The following is a 22,176-nucleotide window of genomic DNA, read 5'->3' as shown; positions in this document are numbered from 1 at the left end:
CAGTGTTCATTTCAGTCAGGAAGCAGAAGCACTGGTTCAGTTCTTCCTAAAGAGCATGAAGGTTTGTTCCTCTGCAGAATCACACAGAGGCTGAATAAACCTGCAGAACCACAGAGGCTGAATAAACCTGCAGAACCACAGAGGCTGAATAAACCTGCAGAACCACAGAGAGGCTGAATAAACCTGCAGAATCACAGAGAGGCTGAATAAACCTGCAGAATCACAGAGGCTGAATAAACCTGCAGAACCACAGAGGCTGAATAAACCTGCAGAACCACAGAGGCTGAATAAACCTGCAGAATCACAGAGAGGCTGAATAAACCTGCAGAACCACAGAGAGGCTGAATAAACCTGCAGAACCACAGAGGCTGAATAAACCTGCAGAATCACAGAGGCTGAATAAACCTGCAGAACCACAGAGGCTGAATAAACCTGCAGAACCACAGAGGCTGAATAAACCTGCAGAACCACAGAGAGGCTGAATAAACCTGCAGAACCACAGAGGCTGAATAAACCTGCAGAATCACAGAGGCTGAATAAACCTGCAGAACCACAGAGGCTGAATAAACCTGCAGAACCACAGAGAGGCTGAATAAACCTGCAGAATCACAGAGGCTGAATAAACCTGCAGAATCACAGAGGCTGAATAAACCTGCAGAACCACAGAGGCTGAATAAACCTGCAGAACCACAGAGGCTGAATAAACCTGCAGAACCACAGAGGCTGAATAAACCTGCAGAATCACAGAGGCTGAATAAACCTGCAGAACCACAGAGGCTGAATAAACCTGCAGAATCACAGAGGCTGAATAAACCTGCAGAACCACAGAGGCTGAATAAACCTGCAGAACCACAGAGGCTGAATAAACCTGCAGAACCACAGAGGCTGAATAAACCTGCAGAATCACACAGAGGCTGAATAAACCTGCAGAACCACAGAGGCTGAATAAACCTGCAGAATCACAGAGGCTGAATAAACCTGCAGAATCACAGAGGCTGAATAAACCTGCAGAACCACAGAGGCTGAATAAACCTGCAGAATCACAGAGGCTGAATAAACCTGCAGAACCACAGAGAGGCTGAATAAACCTGCAGAATCACAGAGGCTGAATAAACCTGCAGAACCACAGAGGCTGAATAAACCTGCAGAACCACAGAGAGGCTGAATAAACCTGCAGAATCACAGAGGCTGAATAAACCTGCAGAACCACAGAGGCTGAATAAACCTGCAGAACCACAGAGGCTGAATAAACCTGCAGAACCACAGAGGCTGAATAAACCTGCAGAACCACAGAGGCTGAATAAACCTGCAGAACCACAGAGGCTGAATAAACCTGCAGAACCACAGAGAGGCTGAATAAACCTGCAGAATCACAGAGGCTGAATAAACCTGCAGAACCACAGAGAGGCTGAATAAACCTGCAGAACCACAGAGGCTGAATAAACCTGCAGAACCACAGAGGCTGAATAAACCTGCAGAACCACAGAGAGGCTGAATAAACCTGCAGAACCACAGAGGCTGAATAAACCTGCAGAACCACAGAGAGGCTGAATAAACCTGCAGAACCACAGAGGCTGAATAAACCTGCAGAACCACAGAGGCTGAATAAACCTGCAGAACCACAGAGGCTGAATAAACCTGCAGAACCACAGAGGCTGAATAAACCTGCAGAACCACAGAGGCTGAATAAACCTGCAGAATCACAGAGGCTGAATAAACCTGCAGAATCACAGAGGCTGAATAAACCTGCAGAACCACAGAGGCTGAATAAACCTGCAGAACCACAGAGGCTGAATAAACCTGCAGAACCACAGAGGCTGAATAAACCTGCAGAACCACACAGAGGCTGAATAAACCTGCAGAACCACAGAGGCTGAATAAACCTGCAGAATCACAGAGGCTGAATAAACCTGCAGAACCACAGAGGCTGAATAAACCTGCAGAACCACAGAGAGGCTGAATAAACCTGCAGAATCACAGAGGCTGAATAAACCTGCAGAACCACAGAGGCTGAATAAACCTGCAGAACCACAGAGGCTGAATAAACCTGCAGAACCACAGAGGCTGAATAAACCTGCAGAATCACAGAGGCTGAATAAACCTGCAGAATCACAGAGGCTGAATAAACCTGCAGAACCACAGAGGCTGAATAAACCTGCAGAACCACAGAGGCTGAATAAACCTGCAGAACCACAGAGGCTGAATAAACCTGCAGAACCACAGAGGCTGAATAAACCTGCAGAACCACAGAGGCTGAATAAACCTGCAGAACCACAGAGAGGCTGAATAAACCTGCAGAACCACACAGAGGCTGAATAAACCTGCAGAATCACAGAGGCTGAATAAACCTGCAGAACCACAGAGGCTGAATAAACCTGCAGAACCACAGAGGCTGAATAAACCTGCAGAATCACACAGAGGCTGAATAAACCTGCAGAACCACAGAGGCTGAATAAACCTGCAGAATCACACAGAGGCTGAATAAACCTGCAGAATCACAGAGGCTGAATAAACCTGCAGAACCACAGAGGCTGAATAAACCTGCAGAATCACACAGAGGCTGAATAAACCTGCAGAACCACAGAGGCTGAATAAACCTGCAGAACCACACAGAGGCTGAATAAACCTGCAGAACCACACAGAGGCTGAATAAACCTGCAGAACCACAGAGGCTGAATAAACCTGCAGAATCACAGAGGCTGAATAAACCTGCAGAACCACACAGAGGCTGAATAAACCTGCAGAATCACAGAGGCTGAATAAACCTGCAGAACCACACAGAGGCTGAATAAACCTGCAGAACCACAGAGAGGCTGAATAAACCTGCAGAACCACAGAGGCTGAATAAACCTGCAGAACCACAGAGGCTGAATAAACCTGCAGAATCACAGAGGCTGAATAAACCTGCAGAACCACAGAGAGGCTGAATAAACCTGCAGAACCACAGAGGCTGAATAAACCTGCAGAACCACAGAGGCTGAATAAACCTGCAGAACCACAGAGGCTGAATAAACCTGCAGAACCACAGAGAGGCTGAATAAACCTGCAGAACCACAGAGGCTGAATAAACCTGCAGAACCACAGAGGCTGAATAAACCTGCAGAACCACAGAGAGGCTGAATAAACCTGCAGAACCACAGAGAGGCTGAATAAACCTGCAGAACCACAGAGGCTGAATAAACCTGCAGAACCACAGAGGCTGAATAAACCTGCAGAACCACAGAGGCTGAATAAACCTGCAGAACCACAGAGGCTGAATAAACCTGCAGAACCACAGAGAGGCTGAATAAACCTGCAGAACCACAGAGGCTGAATAAACCTGCAGAACCACAGAGGCTGAATAAACCTGCAGAACCACAGAGAGGCTGAATAAACCTGCAGAACCACACAGAGGCTGAATAAACCTGCAGAATCACAGAGAGGCTGAATAAACCTGCAGAACCACACAGAGGCTGAATAAACCTGCAGAACCACACAGAGGCTGAATAAACCTGCAGAACCACAGAGGCTGAATAAACCTGCAGAATCACAGAGGCTGAATAAACCTGCAGAATCACAGAGGCTGAATAAACCTGCAGAATCACAGAGGCTGAATAAACCTGCAGAACCACAGAGGCTGAATAAACCTGCAGAACCACAGAGAGGCTGAATAAACCTGCAGAACCACACAGAGGCTGAATAAACCTGCAGAATCACAGAGGCTGAATAAACCTGCAGAATCACAGAGGCTGAATAAACCTGCAGAACCACACAGAGGCTGAATAAACCTGCAGAACCACAGAGGCTGAATAAACCTGCAGAATCACAGAGGCTGAATAAACCTGCAGAACCACACAGAGGCTGAATAAACCTGCAGAACCACAGAGGCTGAATAAACCTGCAGAACCACAGAGGCTGAATAAACCTGCAGAACCACAGAGGCTGAATAAACCTGCAGAACCACAGAGGCTGAATAAACCTGCAGAACCACAGAGGCTGAATAAACCTGCAGAACCACAGAGGCTGAATAAACCTGCAGAATCACAGAGGCTGAATAAACCTGCAGAACCACAGAGGCTGAATAAACCTGCAGAACCACAGAGGCTGAATAAACCTGCAGAACCACAGAGGCTGAATAAACCTGCAGAACCACAGAGGCTGAATAAACCTGCAGAACCACAGAGGCTGAATAAACCTGCAGAACCACAGAGGCTGAATAAACCTGCAGAATCACAGAGGCTGAATAAACCTGCAGAACCACAGAGGCTGAATAAACCTGCAGAACCACAGAGGCTGAATAAACCTGCAGAACCACAGAGGCTGAATAAACCTGCAGAACCACAGAGGCTGAATAAACCTGCAGAACCACACAGAGGCTGAATAAACCTGCAGAACCACAGAGGCTGAATAAACCTGCAGAACCACAGAGGCTGAATAAACCTGCAGAACCACAGAGGCTGAATAAACCTGCAGAACCACAGAGAGGCTGAATAAACCTGCAGAATCACAGAGGCTGAATAAACCTGCAGAACCACAGAGGCTGAATAAACCTGCAGAACCACAGAGAGGCTGAATAAACCTGCAGAACCACAGAGGCTGAATAAACCTGCAGAATCACAGAGGCTGAATAAACCTGCAGAACCACAGAGGCTGAATAAACCTGCAGAACCACAGAGAGGCTGAATAAACCTGCAGAATCACAGAGGCTGAATAAACCTGCAGAATCACAGAGGCTGAATAAACCTGCAGAACCACAGAGGCTGAATAAACCTGCAGAATCACAGAGGCTGAATAAACCTGCAGAACCACACAGAGGCTGAATAAACCTGCAGAACCACAGAGGCTGAATAAACCTGCAGAACCACAGAGGCTGAATAAACCTGCAGAATCACAGAGGCTGAATAAACCTGCAGAACCACACAGAGGCTGAATAAACCTGCAGAACCACACAGAGGCTGAATAAACCTGCAGAACCACAGAGGCTGAATAAACCTGCAGAATCACAGAGGCTGAATAAACCTGCAGAACCACAGAGGCTGAATAAACCTGCAGAACCACAGAGGCTGAATAAACCTGCAGAATCACACAGAGGCTGAATAAACCTGCAGAACCACACAGAGGCTGAATAAACCTGCAGAACCACAGAGGCTGAATAAACCTGCAGAACCACAGAGGCTGAATAAACCTGCAGAACCACAGAGGCTGAATAAACCTGCAGAACCACAGAGGCTGAATAAACCTGCAGAACCACACAGAGGCTGAATAAACCTGCAGAACCACAGAGGCTGAATAAACCTGCAGAATCACAGAGGCTGAATAAACCTGCAGAACCACAGAGGCTGAATAAACCTGCAGAACCACACAGAGGCTGAATAAACCTGCAGAATCACAGAGAGGCTGAATAAACCTGCAGAATCACACAGAGGCTGAATAAACCTGCAGAACCACACAGAGGCTGAATAAACCTGCAGAACCACAGAGGCTGAATAAACCTGCAGAACCACAGAGGCTGAATAAACCTGCAGAACCACAGAGGCTGAATAAACCTGCAGAACCACAGAGAGGCTGAATAAACCTGCAGAACCACAGAGGCTGAATAAACCTGCAGAACCACACAGAGGCTGAATAAACCTGCAGAACCACAGAGGCTGAATAAACCTGCAGAATCACAGAGAGGCTGAATAAACCTGCAGAACCACAGAGGCTGAATAAACCTGCAGAACCACACAGAGGCTGAATAAACCTGCAGAACCACAGAGGCTGAATAAACCTGCAGAACCACAGAGGCTGAATAAACCTGCAGAACCACAGAGGCTGAATAAACCTGCAGAACCACACAGAGGCTGAATAAACCTGCAGAATCACACAGAGGCTGAATAAACCTGCAGAATCACAGAGGCTGAATAAACCTGCAGAACCACACAGAGGCTGAATAAACCTGCAGAATCAGAGGCTGAATAAACCTGCAGAATCACAGAGGCTGAATAAACCTGCAGAACCACAGAGAGGCTGAATAAACCTGCAGAACCACAGAGGCTGAATAAACCTGCAGAACCACACAGAGGCTGAATAAACCTGCAGAACCACAGAGGCTGAATAAACCTGCAGAACCACAGAGGCTGAATAAACCTGCAGAACCACAGAGGCTGAATAAACCTGCAGAACCACAGAGGCTGAATAAACCTGCAGAACCACACAGAGGCTGAATAAACCTGCAGAATCACAGAGGCTGAATAAACCTGCAGAACCACAGAGGCTGAATAAACCTGCAGAACCACAGAGGCTGAATAAACCTGCAGAACCACAGAGGCTGAATAAACCTGCAGAACCACACAGAGGCTGAATAAACCTGCAGAACCACACAGAGGCTGAATAAACCTGCAGAACCACACAGAGGCTGAATAAACCTGCAGAATCACAGAGAGGCTGAATAAACCTGCAGAACCACAGAGGCTGAATAAACCTGCAGAACCACAGAGGCTGAATAAACCTGCAGAACCACAGAGGCTGAATAAACCTGCAGAATCACAGAGGCTGAATAAACCTGCAGAATCACAGAGAGGCTGAATAAACCTGCAGAACCACAGAGGCTGAATAAACCTGCAGAACCACAGAGGCTGAATAAACCTGCAGAACCACAGAGGCTGAATAAACCTGCAGAACCACACAGAGGCTGAATAAACCTGCAGAACCACACAGAGGCTGAATAAACCTGCAGAACCACAGAGGCTGAATAAACCTGCAGAACCACAGAGGCTGAATAAACCTGCAGAATCAGAGGCTGAATAAACCTGCAGAATCACAGAGGCTGAATAAACCTGCAGAATCACACAGAGGCTGAATAAACCTGCAGAACCACACAGAGGCTGAATAAACCTGCAGAACCACACAGAGGCTGAATAAACCTGCAGAATCACAGAGGCTGAATAAACCTGCAGAACCACACAGAGGCTGAATAAACCTGCAGAATCAGAGGCTGAATAAACCTGCAGAATCACAGAGGCTGAATAAACCTGCAGAACCACAGAGGCTGAATAAACCTGCAGAACCACAGAGGCTGAATAAACCTGCAGAACCACACAGAGGCTGAATAAACCTGCAGAACCACAGAGGCTGAATAAACCTGCAGAACCACAGAGGCTGAATAAACCTGCAGAACCACAGAGGCTGAATAAACCTGCAGAACCACAGAGAGGCTGAATAAACCTGCAGAACCACACAGAGGCTGAATAAACCTGCAGAACCACAGAGGCTGAATAAACCTGCAGAATCACAGAGGCTGAATAAACCTGCAGAACCACAGAGGCTGAATAAACCTGCAGAACCACAGAGGCTGAATAAACCTGCAGAACCACAGAGGCTGAATAAACCTGCAGAACCACACAGAGGCTGAATAAACCTGCAGAACCACACAGAGGCTGAATAAACCTGCAGAACCACACAGAGGCTGAATAAACCTGCAGAATCACAGAGAGGCTGAATAAACCTGCAGAACCACAGAGGCTGAATAAACCTGCAGAACCACAGAGGCTGAATAAACCTGCAGAACCACAGAGGCTGAATAAACCTGCAGAATCACAGAGGCTGAATAAACCTGCAGAATCACAGAGAGGCTGAATAAACCTGCAGAACCACAGAGGCTGAATAAACCTGCAGAACCACAGAGGCTGAATAAACCTGCAGAACCACAGAGGCTGAATAAACCTGCAGAACCACACAGAGGCTGAATAAACCTGCAGAACCACACAGAGGCTGAATAAACCTGCAGAACCACAGAGGCTGAATAAACCTGCAGAACCACAGAGGCTGAATAAACCTGCAGAATCACAGAGGCTGAATAAACCTGCAGAACCACAGAGAGGCTGAATAAACCTGCAGAACCACACAGAGGCTGAATAAACCTGCAGAACCACAGAGGCTGAATAAACCTGCAGAACCACAGAGGCTGAATAAACCTGCAGAACCACACAGAGGCTGAATAAACCTGCAGAATCAGAGGCTGAATAAACCTGCAGAATCACAGAGGCTGAATAAACCTGCAGAACCACAGAGAGGCTGAATAAACCTGCAGAATCACAGAGGCTGAATAAACCTGCAGAACCACAGAGGCTGAATAAACCTGCAGAATCACAGAGGCTGAATAAACCTGCAGAACCACAGAGAGGCTGAATAAACCTGCAGAATCACAGAGGCTGAATAAACCTGCAGAACCACAGAGGCTGAATAAACCTGCAGAACCACAGAGGCTGAATAAACCTGCAGAACCACACAGAGGCTGAATAAACCTGCAGAACCACAGAGAGGCTGAATAAACCTGCAGAACCACAGAGAGGCTGAATAAACCTGCAGAACCACAGAGGCTGAATAAACCTGCAGAATCACAGAGGCTGAATAAACCTGCAGAATCACACAGAGGCTGAATAAACCTGCAGAATCACAGAGGCTGAATAAACCTGCAGAACCACAGAGGCTGAATAAACCTGCAGAATCACAGAGGCTGAACCCGAACGTCTCGGTGTTCACTGAAGACAGAACTTCTCATGAAGAGGTTCTCTGGTTCTGGTGTTGAACTCATGGTCCAACATGATCCATATGCTGACATATGGTTTCCTGTAAATCAAAAGCATCTCTCCTGGACCTGAACCACAGGTTGGTGCCTGGACTCTGGACTGCAACCAGGGGGCGGAGCTTCTGTCTCTAAGAAGCCAATCAGAGAAGAAAAGGAGCGACACCATGGCAACTATGACCACACAGAACCACACAGCCTGTGGTTCTTCTTCATCTGCAACTTTGATCCAGAATCATGTGATCCCTGCTCAGAAAGATGCAAACTGTGGTTAAATGGGCCGCCGACCCGGTCCCATTAAAGCCGGCGGCCCGGTCCCATTAAAGCCGGCGGCCCGGTCCCATTAAAGCCGGCGGCCCGGTCCCATTAAAGCCGGCGGCCCGGTCCCATTAAAGCCAGCGGCCCGGTCCCATTAAAGCCAGCGGCCGCCGGCCCGGTCCCATTAAAGCCAGCGGCCCGGTCCCATTAAAGCCAGCGGCCTTCTTTCACTAATCTCTGGAGTTAATCTGATGATTGAAACTCAGCAAACTGAGACAATATCAAGCTGTAATCTGCATACATGGAATATCGTACACATTTAATCACGTGCACTCTCAGCAGCACACATTTAATCACGTGCACTCTCAGACATGTGGGTTCCTCAGTGCTGCAGGTGGGAAACTTTCAGCTCCCGTTTACATCTGAGTCTGTTAAAGTGTGCTCGGTTTATCCCGGACCGACCCGGACCGACCCGCACCGACCCGCACCGACCCGGACCGAACCGGACCGACCCGGACCGACCCGGCAGCTGTGGCTGCTCTGATGCTGAATCTGTGTTCACTAACTTTCGTTTTCATCCTTCGAACAGAATCATGAAACCAATGGTTCATTTAGAAATGTCCTTTTTTCATTTTAGTGCAAACCCCAAATCATAAAAGTTTATTTCTGTCTGAACATATTTCTTTTTTTTTCAGTCAAAATTAATTCATTTTGACTGAAAAACGTTCATTTTTACATTTTAGGCGACAACAAATTCTAAAAATGTTGGAGCTGGCAGTTCAGAGATTCTAAATCAGCCTCCATGAGAGTCTGTGAGCAGCAGAGGAGTTTAAAATGTTCCTATTTGATGAAGGTTTACTGTGGAAACCTTAAGCACCACAAGCTGTACTGTGCAGGAAAGAAGCCTGATGTTAACCTCGTCCACTTCTCTGGGCTCGGAGGCGTCTGGGATGGACCGTCCACTTCTCTGGGCTCGGAGGCGTCTGGGATGGACCGTCACACGGTGGAAACGTGTGCTGTGGTCAGACCCATCAGTATTCCACATCTTTGCTGGAAGAAATGGAGCAAAGAGCAAAAGCAGCATCCAGCCTGCTGTCAGCAGCCAGTCCCTGCAGCCAGGCTCTGTGATGGTATGGGGTTGGATCAGGGGGCAAAGCTCATTTCCACTTCTGTGACGGCAGCATTAATGCAGAAAAGTTCCCTGAGATTTTACAGCAACATATGCTGCCTTCAAGGCCACATCTTTTCCTGGGACGTCCCAGCATTGTTCAAGCAGACCATGGAAAACCACATTCTGCCACAGTCCAAAGGCCTGGCTGAGGAAGAAGAGGTACGGGTGCAGGACTGGCTGCCTGCAGTCCTGACCTGTCCCCAGCAGAGAAACAACCACCCCCCCGCACTGCTGCACACCTTAAGACCTGTTTAAGGAGGAATGGGACAAAATAACAGCTGGAACTCTGCATCACCTGGTTTCCTCAGAGTCAGAACGGCTTTAAGTGTTGGCAGAAGGAGACAAAGTGGGAAAAGGTTCACTGACTTTATGGGATGCTGCAGGTCTGAGGTGTAGAAATGATGTTTGTTACCAGATTAAATGAAGCTGAACAGGAAACATGTTGAGCTCAGACTGTCTGACGATAAATAAGAGTTAAAGGAATCACTGATTTATTTCAGATTCATTTTTCATTCAGTCGGAATTTCTTCAGATTTTGGTTTTCAGCTCCAGATTTAAGGGTTCTTCATTTATTGTGTTCATGTTCTGCCTGTGTGCACGTGTGTGTGCACGTGTGTGTGCATGTGTGTGTGAGTGTGTGTGCATGTGTGAATGTGTGTGAGTGTGCATGTGAGTGTGCATGTGAGTGTGCACGTGTGTATTTATAAGTTGGGGGTGTAACAGAAGCTGCTGAATGAGGACAGCTGCTCTCTCAGACACCAATTACACTCTTTCTGTTCCAGAGGCTGTAATCTGATCCCAGAGCAGCCATTTAAAGCCCGGCTGAAAGCAGCAGGAACAGAGTTCTGTTGTTACCAGACTGCAGCTGATCCAAGATCATCTGACATCTCACTGCTCCAAACAAACCTTTATCTTCCTGAGCAGAACCCATCATCAGAACCGGCCGGTTTAACCTGAACCCGACACTGGAGACAGAAGAATAAACAAGTTCCGGGTCGGGAAGCACAGCCACCCCTAACCCAGCAGAGTGCACGTGAACCAGCCCAGCAGAGTGCACGTGAACCAGCCCAGCAGAGTGCACGTGAACCAGCCCAGCAGAGTGCACGTGAACCAGCCCAACAGAGTGCACGTGAACCAGCCCAACAGAGTGCACGTGAACCAGTCCAACAGAGTGCACGTGAACCAGCCCAACAGAGTGCACGTGAACCAGCCCAGCAGAGTGCACGTGAACCAGTCCAACAGAGTGCACGTGAACCAGCCCAACAGTGCACGTGAACCAGTCCAACAGAGTGCACGTGAACCAGCCCAACAGAGTGCACGTGAACCAGCCCAGCAGAGTGCACGTGAACCAGCCCAGCAGAGTGCACGTGAACCAGCCCAACAGAGTGCACGTGAACCAGCCCAGCAGAGTGCACGTGAACCAGCCCAGCAGAGTGCACGTGAACCAGCCCAACAGAGTGCACGTGAACCAGCCCAACAGAGTGCACGTGAACCAGCCCAACAGAGTGCACGTGAACCAGCCCAGCAGAGTGCACGTGAACCAGCCCAACAGAGTGCACGTGAACCAGCCCAGCAGAGTGCACGTGAACCAGCCCAACAGAGTGCACGTGAACCAGCCCAACAGAGTGCACGTGAACCAGCCCAGCAGAGTGCACGTGAACCAGCCCAACAGAGTGCACGTGAACCAGCCCAACAGAGTGCACGTGAACCAGCCCAGCAGAGTGCACGTGAACCAGCCCAACAGAGTGCACGTGAACCAGCCCAACAGAGTGCACGTGAACCAGCCCAGCAGAGTGCACGTGAACCAGCCCAGTAGAGTGCACGTGAACAGGGAACGGGTCACACTCGGGCCTGAAATATCTCCCTGCTGCTTCAGGCCTCAGGTTTCCTGGCTCCTTTCAGCCAATCAGAACCCAGCGTTCACACCAAAGAATTCAAAGTGTCTGAGTGGTGCCGACTGCGCTTCCTGTTGGTTCTGATCCGATCTACACCTGCCTGAGCCCTAATCTTCCTCATTTACAACAAATCCTGCTCACCTTCTGCTCTGAGCCGCTCCAAAATCCCTCCGGAGACGAGTTACAGAACAGTAAAAGGTTCTGTTCGAGGTTCTGTTCGAGGTTCTGTTCGAGGTTCTGTTCGAGGTTCTGTTGGTGAACCGAAAAAGAGCCGCAGCCGACAGACAGAGAACGGACCGAGGAGGAGGAACCCGGAGGTTCTGTTAGGGAAGAGGCTGGAAGTCTAACCCAAAGCTGGGAAGGAAACGGAAACAGCAGGAGAGTAAAAACAGCTCATTGTGCGACTCAGAGGAGACTTCCTGTAACACAATAACACAACAATACACACAATACACACTATAATACACACAATAATACACACAATACACACTATAACACACAATAACACAATAATACACACTATAACACAATAATACACACAATAATACACACAGACACACTATAATACACACAGACACACAATACACACTATAATACACACAGACACACTATAACACAATAATACACACTATAATACACACAGACACACAATAACACACTATAATACACACTATAATACACTATAACACAATAATACACACTATAACACAATAATACACACAATACACACTATAATACACACAGACACACAATAACACAATAACACAATAATACACACTATAACACACACAGACACACACTATAATACACACTATAATACACACAGACACACAATAACACAATAATACACACTATAATACACTATAACACAATAATACACACTATAACACAATAATACACACAGACACACTATAATACACACAGACACACAATACACACTATAATACACACAGACACACTATAACACAATAATACACACTATAATACACACAGACACACAATAACACACTATAATACACACTATAACACACTATAACACAATAATACACACTATAACACAATAATACACACAATACACACTATAATACACACAGACACACAATAACACAATAACACAATAATACACACTATAACACACACAGACACACACTATAATACACACTATAATACACACAGACACACAATAACACAATAATACACACTATAACACACACAGACACACTATATAATACACACAGACACACTATAACACAATAATACACACTATAATACACACAGACACACAATAACACAATAATACACACTATAATACACACACACACTATAATACACACTATAATACACACAGACACACAATAACACAATAATACACACTATAACACACACAGACACACTATATAATACACACAGACACACTATAACACAATAATACACACTATAATACACACACACACTATAATACACACTATAATACACACAGACACACTATAACACAATAATACACACTATAATACACACAGACACACACTATAATACACACTATAATACACACAGACACACAATAACACAATAATACACACTATAACACACACAGACACACTATAACACACACAGACACACAATAATACACACAATAATACACACTATAATACACACACACACTATAATACACACTATAATACACACAGACACACTATAACACAATAATACACACTATAATACACACAGACACACACTATAATACACACTATAATACACACAGACACACAATAACACAATAATACACACTATAACACACACAGACACACTATAACACACACAGACACACAATAATACACACAATAATACACACTATAACACACACAGACACACAATAATACACACAATAATACACACTATAACACACACAGACACACAATAACACAATAACACACACTATAATACACACAATACACACAATAACACACACAGACACACAATAACACAACAATACACACAATAATACACACAGACACACTATAACACACACAATACACACTATAACACACAATAACACTATAATACACACTATAATACACACAGACACACTATAACACACACAGACACACTATAACACAACAATACACACAATAATACACAGACACACTATAACACACACAATACACACTATAACACACAATAACACTATAATACACACTATAATACACACTATAATACACACAGACACACACAAAAATACACACATAAACACAATAGCGGGTCCAACTGGTTCTGTTGTTTATATTTTTTATAACATCACGACAGCAGCTGGATGGAAACAGAACCTGAGCCCAGGTTTGGAGGTAGGGAACCACACCTGCTCACCAGAACCAGAACCAGAACCATCTAATGAAATGTCTGCTGAGCACGATGCAGGGTGTCAGGATGCTCCATGAACAGAGGCTGAAACTCCTAATCAGAGGCCCGGGTCCCGGCCCACTTCACCCCGACGGTCTGATTCTTCAGAACCAACACATCGACCCACATCCCATTCAGGGATTGTTCTGTTTGCCTCCCACTCAGAGAAAACTGCTCTGACCACAAACGGCCACTGATGATGTTGAGAATAAAGTTGATCCGACCGGTTCTGGGAGTCAGTGGCTTCAATTCAACATCAAACAGAATTTTTCATCAGCCAAACACACGCTGTGCTGTTTCACCATCTATCCGAGGTCCTGTTCTGCTCCTCATCACCATGGAAACCTTACCGTCTCCATGGAAACCCCAACCATCAGCGGGACATGCCTGACTAACCGAGTGGAGCTAAAACCGGAACCGGTCTGATTCTGGCCCTGAGAATCTGGTCGAAATGTGACCATGATGTCACACCTGATGATGTCACACCTGATGATGTCACAGTTCAGGTGCAGCGCAAAAAATATGTTCATCAGCTGGAGGTCCAGGTGAGCCCCAGCAGCAGAACCGAACCAGCTCCGACGGGTCACACACACTAGTAACCAGATTATTTTTCTACTCTTCTTCTCCGGATCAATCTGTCAGAACTCTGGTTCCAACTCGTTTACATTATTTTAAACGGTTTCTGGGTGAAAATCAAAAATCTAACAAACTTTAGTTCCAGGTTTTTTGAGGAGGGACACCACAAAGCTCAAACCAATCAGCAGTGCCAGGACCTCAGGCCCCACCCTGCAGACAGCAGGGACTGCAGGCGTAAAACCGAAGCTGCAGAAGAAGAAACCAGCAGCTGCGTGCGTTTATAATCTGACGACCACGTCACCCCAAGCTGTTGCATGGATTTTACACCTCGACATGAGTCCAAACCGCAACCCGCTGGACACCAGAATCGCTTCAGATTTATTCAATTACAGGTTGCAGCAAAGTAAAAGTAAAGCAGTTTCAGAGCAGAAAGTGATGCAGAGTCTGCCTGACAGGCAGCTGGTTAGCAGCCTCCACAGGGAGCGATTCGGAGAAAACCAGCTTCTTCATGGATTATTAATATCACCTCCAGCTACACGGCGGTGTGTGCGTGATCTGACACACAGGAGGGGGAGGGGTGCAGCAGTTGGTGTGATCAAGGACGCTTCCTCCACACCCCACTGTGTGCGTTAATATAAGCCTGTGGAGGCCCCACCCTAATCTGGAATCAACAATAAACACCCCCACCCTGAGCCCCTCTGCCCTCTTTGTGAGGTCCTGGTCCGACCCCCAACATCTGCAAACGGCAGAAACAGAACCTGCACAGAATCGGACTCACTGCAGACTCTCAGAACGGTTCGGGATCATGTGACTGCAGGAAGAGATCTGAAGGAAACTTTGTGTTTGCAGGACACAGCATGTATTAATCTCCTTGGTTCTGGTCCAAATCTCCTTGGTTCTGGTCCAACACTTCTGTTTCCTCTCTTTCCTCACGGAGAGTGAGACCTGAAAGTTTGAACTGGAGAGAATCCTCCAAAAACTGAGCAAAGGAGCTCCAATGCTTCCTTACTGCTGTCCCTCAGGAAACAAAGGGAGCTATTCTGTCCCACAATTCCCTGCTTCAGAGACATTCAAAACCACCCCGGCACCACACTTTATATATATATATATATATATATATATATATATATATATGAAAATACTTGATATTTCACAGCATATTTCAATCAATCAACTGTATTAATTTTCAGTCGGTTTACACCATCTACCCTGAAGTCCAACACAACATACTGTGAAGTCACAGTGACATTACTGGGTCCCATTTGGAAAAAATGGTACTGAAGGTGATTTGGTCTGCTTACAAATGACCACGTGGTCAATAAGAAGCGAACTGCGGGGTGCAAAACGTGCGGAACGAACATTATGGCCGGGAGGCACCAGCTACATAAAGAACTGTAAGCTAAGGCTAGGTAACGTTAGCTTAGAGCCGAGGTATATTTTTGGTCCTGGGTTAATTATTTGTCCTTTCAGTTGCTGCTTACTTTGGAAAATAAATGCACCAGTTATTATTTCTGGAAATATTTTATTATTATTCTGCATTTGAATTTGATATTTGGTCAAATGACTTGAAAATTCAAAGTTTATTTGAACCTGACTGTAATTGGGACTCGTGTGTTTACTTTGGACTGGACTCGATTGGAAAGACTTCAGACTTACGTTGGGTCCAAACCTTTGGCTGGTACTGACACTTCCTGGACCCCCAGCACCCACCCAGAGGTACAGCGCCATAAACCAGGTCTTAACCACCAAACACACTCAGGAGATTAATGTGGATTTTCATGGTTTTAGGGCCACCAGAAGGACCACACGCAGATAAATAACACTTCGCTTTACAAACCTAAACCAGATTTTGAGGGTTTTCTGGAGAACTTAAAACCGTCCAATAAAATCTTTTACTTCTCAGCCTCTAAAAAATAAAAACAATGTGGTTTTTAAGCTTTTATTGGAAATCACTGACTTTGTGCTCACATTTATCAATATTTGTAAAAATGTTCAAAGTCAGAGTCTTAAAATTGTCGCCCCAGGTCATTATGGGTAAAGCTGCTTTAAGCTGCTGATCTCACTGCAACAAAAGCAACAACTCTTCACCAATTACCTGCCTGTCTGCCACGTGCTGCACCTTTAAAGGCACTGATACTGCATCCCACCCACTCACCACCTTTATTTTCACTATTTTGCAGATTATTTCCAAATTTAATTGCCCCTGATCTGAATACTAAAGGTTCACTTGGAAAGAGTCTTGCGTTTATTAAAGGGGAACTCCGGTGTTTTTAAACCTTATTTCTGGCATGAAATACGTTCATCTGCTCACTGAGAACAGTTTGGTGAAAGTCGGCGTCCTTCAGAAGATATTTAGATAACTGGAGATCCATATAACGGAGTGAACGGGGCTTAGAGGATGCAGCCTCTAAATAAGGCATTATCTGTCTTTATTTCACCAATACTTTAAGAAGAATGAATGAATGAACGTGTGCTATAGCTCTGTTAGCTCATAGCTCTGTTAGCTCATAGCTGCTGTTAGCTCATAGCTCTGTTAGCTCATAGCTCTGTTAGCTCATAGCTCTGTTAGCTCATAGCTGCTGTTAGCTCATAGCTGCTGTTAGCTCATAGCTCTGTTAGCTCATAGCTCTGTTAGCTCATAGCTGCTGTTAGCTCATAGCTCTGTTAGCTCATAGCTGCTGTTAGCTCATAGCTCTGTTAGCTCATAGCTCTGTTAGCTCATAGCTGCTGTTAGCTCATAGCTCTGTTAGCTCATAGCTCTGTTAGCTCATAGCTGCTGTTAGCTCAAAGCTCTGTTAGCTTATAGCTCTGTTAGCTCATAGCTGCTGTTAGCTCAAAGCTCTGTTAGCTTATAGCTCTGTTAGCTCATAGCTTCTGTTAACTCATAGCTGCTGTTAGATCATAGCTCTGTTAGCTCATAGCTGCTGTTAGCTCATAGCTCTGTTAGCTCATAGCTGCTGTTAGCTCATAGTTGCTGTTAGCTCACAGCTGCTGTTAGCTCATAGCTCTGTTAGCTCATAGCTGCTGTTAGCTCATAGCTCTGTTAGCTCATAGCTCTGTTAGCTCATAGCTGCTGTTAGCTCATAGCTCTGTTAGCTCATAGCTGCTGTTAGCTCATAGCTCTGTTAGCTCATAGCTGCTTTTAGCTCATAGCTGCTGTTAGCTCATAGCTGCTGTTAGCTCATAGTTGCTGTTAGCTCACAGCTCTGTTAGCTCATAGCTCTGTTAGCTCAACCCAACTTGTGGATCAGTCTAGCATTAGAGCCTCCAACACTTTTAAAAAACTATTTTCTTATCTTTGGCCTCCATCCATGCTGAGAACATCCCCTCTGTTTTAATGCAGTTAATTACAGTTACAGTTCAATTTAATTTCTTATTTACACGCACAGTAACACACACACACACACACAGTAACACACACACACACACAGACACACACAGTAACACACACACACACACACACACACTCACACAGTAACACACACACACACACAGACACACACAGTAACACACACACACAGACACACACACACACACACACACACACACACACACAGTAACACACACACTCACACACACAGACACACACACAGTAACACACACTTTTCACGGACTCGGCAGAAGACACTTCCTGCAGATGTTTCTCAGCTCTATACTCATTTATTTCTCAGTAAGTGTTAATTAAACAGTTGTTCTGTGAGTCAGTTCATCACAGCCAGACTTTCTTTGTGTTCACTGCTCACCAGAACCAGAACCAGAACCGCAAATCAGAGATAACAGCTTCTATCATGGTTTTCTCTTCAGGTTCAATTCTGTCAGTTATCAGACCATTTAATCTGAAACTCTGAACAGAATCATGAGCTCAGCATCGGTTACCATGGTGATGAGGTCAGCATCGGTTACCATGGTGATGAGCTCAGCATCGGTTACCATGGTGATGAGCTCAGCATCGGTTACCATGGTGAAACAGCAGGTTAAAACAGATACACCTCCATCAGATCAACAGGATCATCTCAGTTCATTCTCGGGACCAACGCCAGCTGCACCGATCAATAACAGAACTGCTGTAACAGTACGTATCAGGTTATTGATCACATGACAGCTTTTCCACCCCCAGAACCATGGGCCATGAAGCAGATCCAACTGGTTATCTGCTTTAACTGACCAACAACATGATGCTGGTGCTCGGTTCTGTGATCTGTGCAGTTGGTGCTGAACAGGTGGAGGTGAGCTCAGCTGACCAATCAGAATCTTTTAGTTTCTCAGACTGAAAGTAACAAAGCAGGAGGGAAAGATGATCAATAACCTGATCAGTGGCTCTGCCCCCTCCTTACAGCAGATGATGATGATGATGATGAGTTCCTGCAGCTGCAGGTGGATTATTATGAGGAAGGTTCAGTCAGATGGGCTGGAGCCCTTCCTGGTTCTGGTTCTGGTTCTGATGGAGGGGTTTCTCTCCACTGTTGCCTTGTTTGTTGGGAACTGGCTTTACTCAAATAAAATAACCATTTTTAAAGACTGGCTTCAGTTTAAGGAAACCCCTGAAGAGTGATTTTATTTAAACGTTAACAGCAGCTGGACCTCTGGGCTTCTGGTTCCTCCTCACCTGGACCTGGTTGGACCGGCCGTGGTTCAGAAACCGGCCGAATGCCAGGACATGAAACAGAAAACTGCGGTTTGAGGACAGTGGAACCCTGAGCTGGTGCTGCTGGTTTGAGCCCAGTTGAAGCGCAGATTAAAGCACATTAACAGTGTGTGTGGATTAGAGGTGATTAGGCACAAACAATAATCTGACTCTGGACTCAGACTAAATCCTTCAGATTAGTCAAATGGATGTTTCAGTTTAATAATCTTCATCTCCCTGATGATGAGGAGCTCCTCTGACCCGGTGCTCAGGTTTCTGGGTTAAATGTCTGCAGACTTTCACAAAGCAACACATTTCTTTCTGGGTCCCGGGTCGCCCGTCAGCTGCAGTTCAACACTTTCATGGTTTGGTTCTGCTCACATTACCTGAAGGTTCCACTTTACTGACGTGGGAACCTTTGGAGAAAGCTGATCATCAGGTTAGCGTTAGCTGGACCTTTGGTGCTGTCGGTCCAGCTTGTTTTGATCAAATGAATGAGAACAGCAGGTTTTATTTTACAGCTAGGTCCGTTCCCTGGTTCTGAGCATCACCCAGACAGCAGACTGAGACTGAACCATTTAAAGAACTTCGTTTATGTTGAACAGACGTCAGATCGGTCCATAAATCATTCCGGGTTCCACATTCAGATGTTGATCAGTTTTTAATCAATACAAAGTTGATTTGAGCCACCGTGGATTTTATCAGCCCTTTGGGTCAGAACCAGAAACCTGCAGTGACAGCAGAACATGGAGGCTGTGCGGTTCTGTTTGTTTTAACAGATTTAACAGACCCCATCACTGCTGAGCCTGAACAGAACCTGCAGAACCGTCCCATGAACACCGACCGGAACCCAACAGAACCGGGACTCAGCCCGTCCGCTGAGGGCTGCAGACTTCACTGTGTTCAGTAACAGTTAACTGAGTCAGATCCACTTCCTGTGTCCGGCTGTTATTTGTTTTTACTTTGAACAGTCCGCGGGTCACGTGAGGAAACTCGTCTTATGTAATGTCAATGAAGGTGCCTTTAAAATGTTCTCCCATAAAAATTACAGCAGTTTGCCTCTGTGCGTGCGTGCGTGTATGCTCCCGCGTGTGTTGGAATGCGAGTTATTCCCTCCGGGCTGATCGGTGCCGTGCCGGGACAGGCCTGAAGCCGCAGACAGAAACACGCTCAGAGAACACAGCCCGATAACCTGAGGTCAGAACCGAACCGAACCGCAGGTCCGTCATTGGACCAGACTCTGGTACAAAAACTCCACTTTTAAACTCGCTGCTCTCAGCCCGGTTTAGCGGCTGAGCCAATGAAACCAGCAGAACCGGTACTGAACTGGGGCGTGTGGTCTGTGTTTTAGAACCGAATCAGAGAACGTCCCGCCTCCCTTTGAACGCACGCGCAGCCGCTTCTCTCACATTAACAGTATAAAACAGAAAACCCTCTTCAAGTAAAACCGCCACATTCCTGCATGGAGTCCGGAGCGCCGCTGTCAGACACGCCTGGCACGCGCGTTCCTTCCTTCCAGCAGCTTATTCCAACTTGGATCCGTGAAAAGGGTCCAACGGGACCTGGGTCAGACTCACCTGAGCTCGGCGGGCTGCTCCGCGATCCACCGTAGTCCAAGTCGCCCGAGAAAAGTTCCAGAGAGCCGCGGAGAGTCCAGCAGAGAGCTGGAGCTGCGAGATCCGCACCGACAGCCGTACAACAGGTCCTACAGAGACCCCGCCCCGCTGCGCTGCGCTCCGGGCGGCGCCGGGACTCTCCGCCGACTCACTCACTGATTAAATATCACAGATCGATACATTCTTCTGTTCACGTGTTTCAGTTAGATACAAAGAAGGTGGTTCTGGTTCTTAACATGTTCTTTAGTCTGGTACCAGTCCAAGTTGGACCGACTTCAGTCACATGTTCCTTAGTCTGGTACCAGTCCAAGTTGGACTTACTTCAGTAACATGTTCCTTAGTCTGGTACCAGTCCAAGTTGGACCGACTTCAGTGACATGTTCCTTAGTCTGGTACCAGTCCAAGTTGGACTTACTTCAGTGACATGTTCCTTAGTCTGGTACCAGTCCAAGTTGGACTTACTTCAGTAACATGTTCCTTAGTCTGGTACCAGTCCAAGTTGGACTTACTTCAGTAACATGTTCCTTAGTCTGGTACCAGTCCAAGTTGGACTTACTTCAGTGACATGTTCCTTAGTCTGGTACCAGTCCAAGTTGGACTTACTTCAGTGACATGTTCCTTAGTCTGGTACCAGTCCAAGTTGGACTTACTTCAGTGACATGTTCCTTAGTCTGGTACCAGTCCAAGTTGGACCGACTTCAGTAACATGTTCCTTAGTCTGGTACCAGTCCAAGTTGGACTTACTTCAGTAACATGTTCCTTAGTCTGGTACCAGTCCAAGTTGGACTTACTTCAGTGACATGTTCCTTAGTCTGGTACCAGTCCAAGTTGGACTTACTTCAGTGACATGTTCCTTAGTCTGGTACCAGTCCAAGTTGGACTTACTTCAGTGACATGTTCCTTAGTCTGGTACCAGTCCAAGTTGGACCGACTTCAGTAACATGTTCCTTAGTCTGGTACCAGTCCAAGTTGGACTTACTTCAGTGACATGTTCCTTAGTCTGGTACCAGTCCAAGTTGGACTTACTTCAGTAACATGTTCCTTAGTCTGGTACCAGTCCAAGTTGGACTTACTTCAGTGACATGTTCCTTAGT

The 22,176-nt window shown here is 46.3% G+C and overlaps 1 protein-coding gene across 1 annotated transcript in view; it reads right to left on the bottom strand.

The window, feature by feature from the left end:
• Window positions 1–21,119, bottom strand: part of plxnb3 (plexin B3) — a 104,543-nt gene extending 83,424 nt beyond the window's left edge. Inside the window, exon 1 of the mRNA XM_072367990.1 lies at window positions 21,044–21,119. The gene's annotated coding sequence lies outside the window, so the exon portion shown is untranslated. The remainder of the gene's footprint in view (window positions 1–21,043) is intronic.
• Between the last annotated feature and the right edge of the window lie 1,057 nt (window positions 21,120–22,176).

The sequence above is a fragment of the Leuresthes tenuis genome, unplaced genomic scaffold, assembly GCF_036924035.1.
Source record: "Leuresthes tenuis unplaced genomic scaffold, fLeuTen1.0.hap1 SCAF_16, whole genome shotgun sequence".
Lineage (NCBI taxonomy): Eukaryota > Metazoa > Chordata > Actinopteri > Atheriniformes > Atherinopsidae > Leuresthes > Leuresthes tenuis.
The sequence above is the reverse complement of the archived record's forward strand: the minus strand, read 5'-3'. Positions and strand labels throughout refer to the sequence as shown.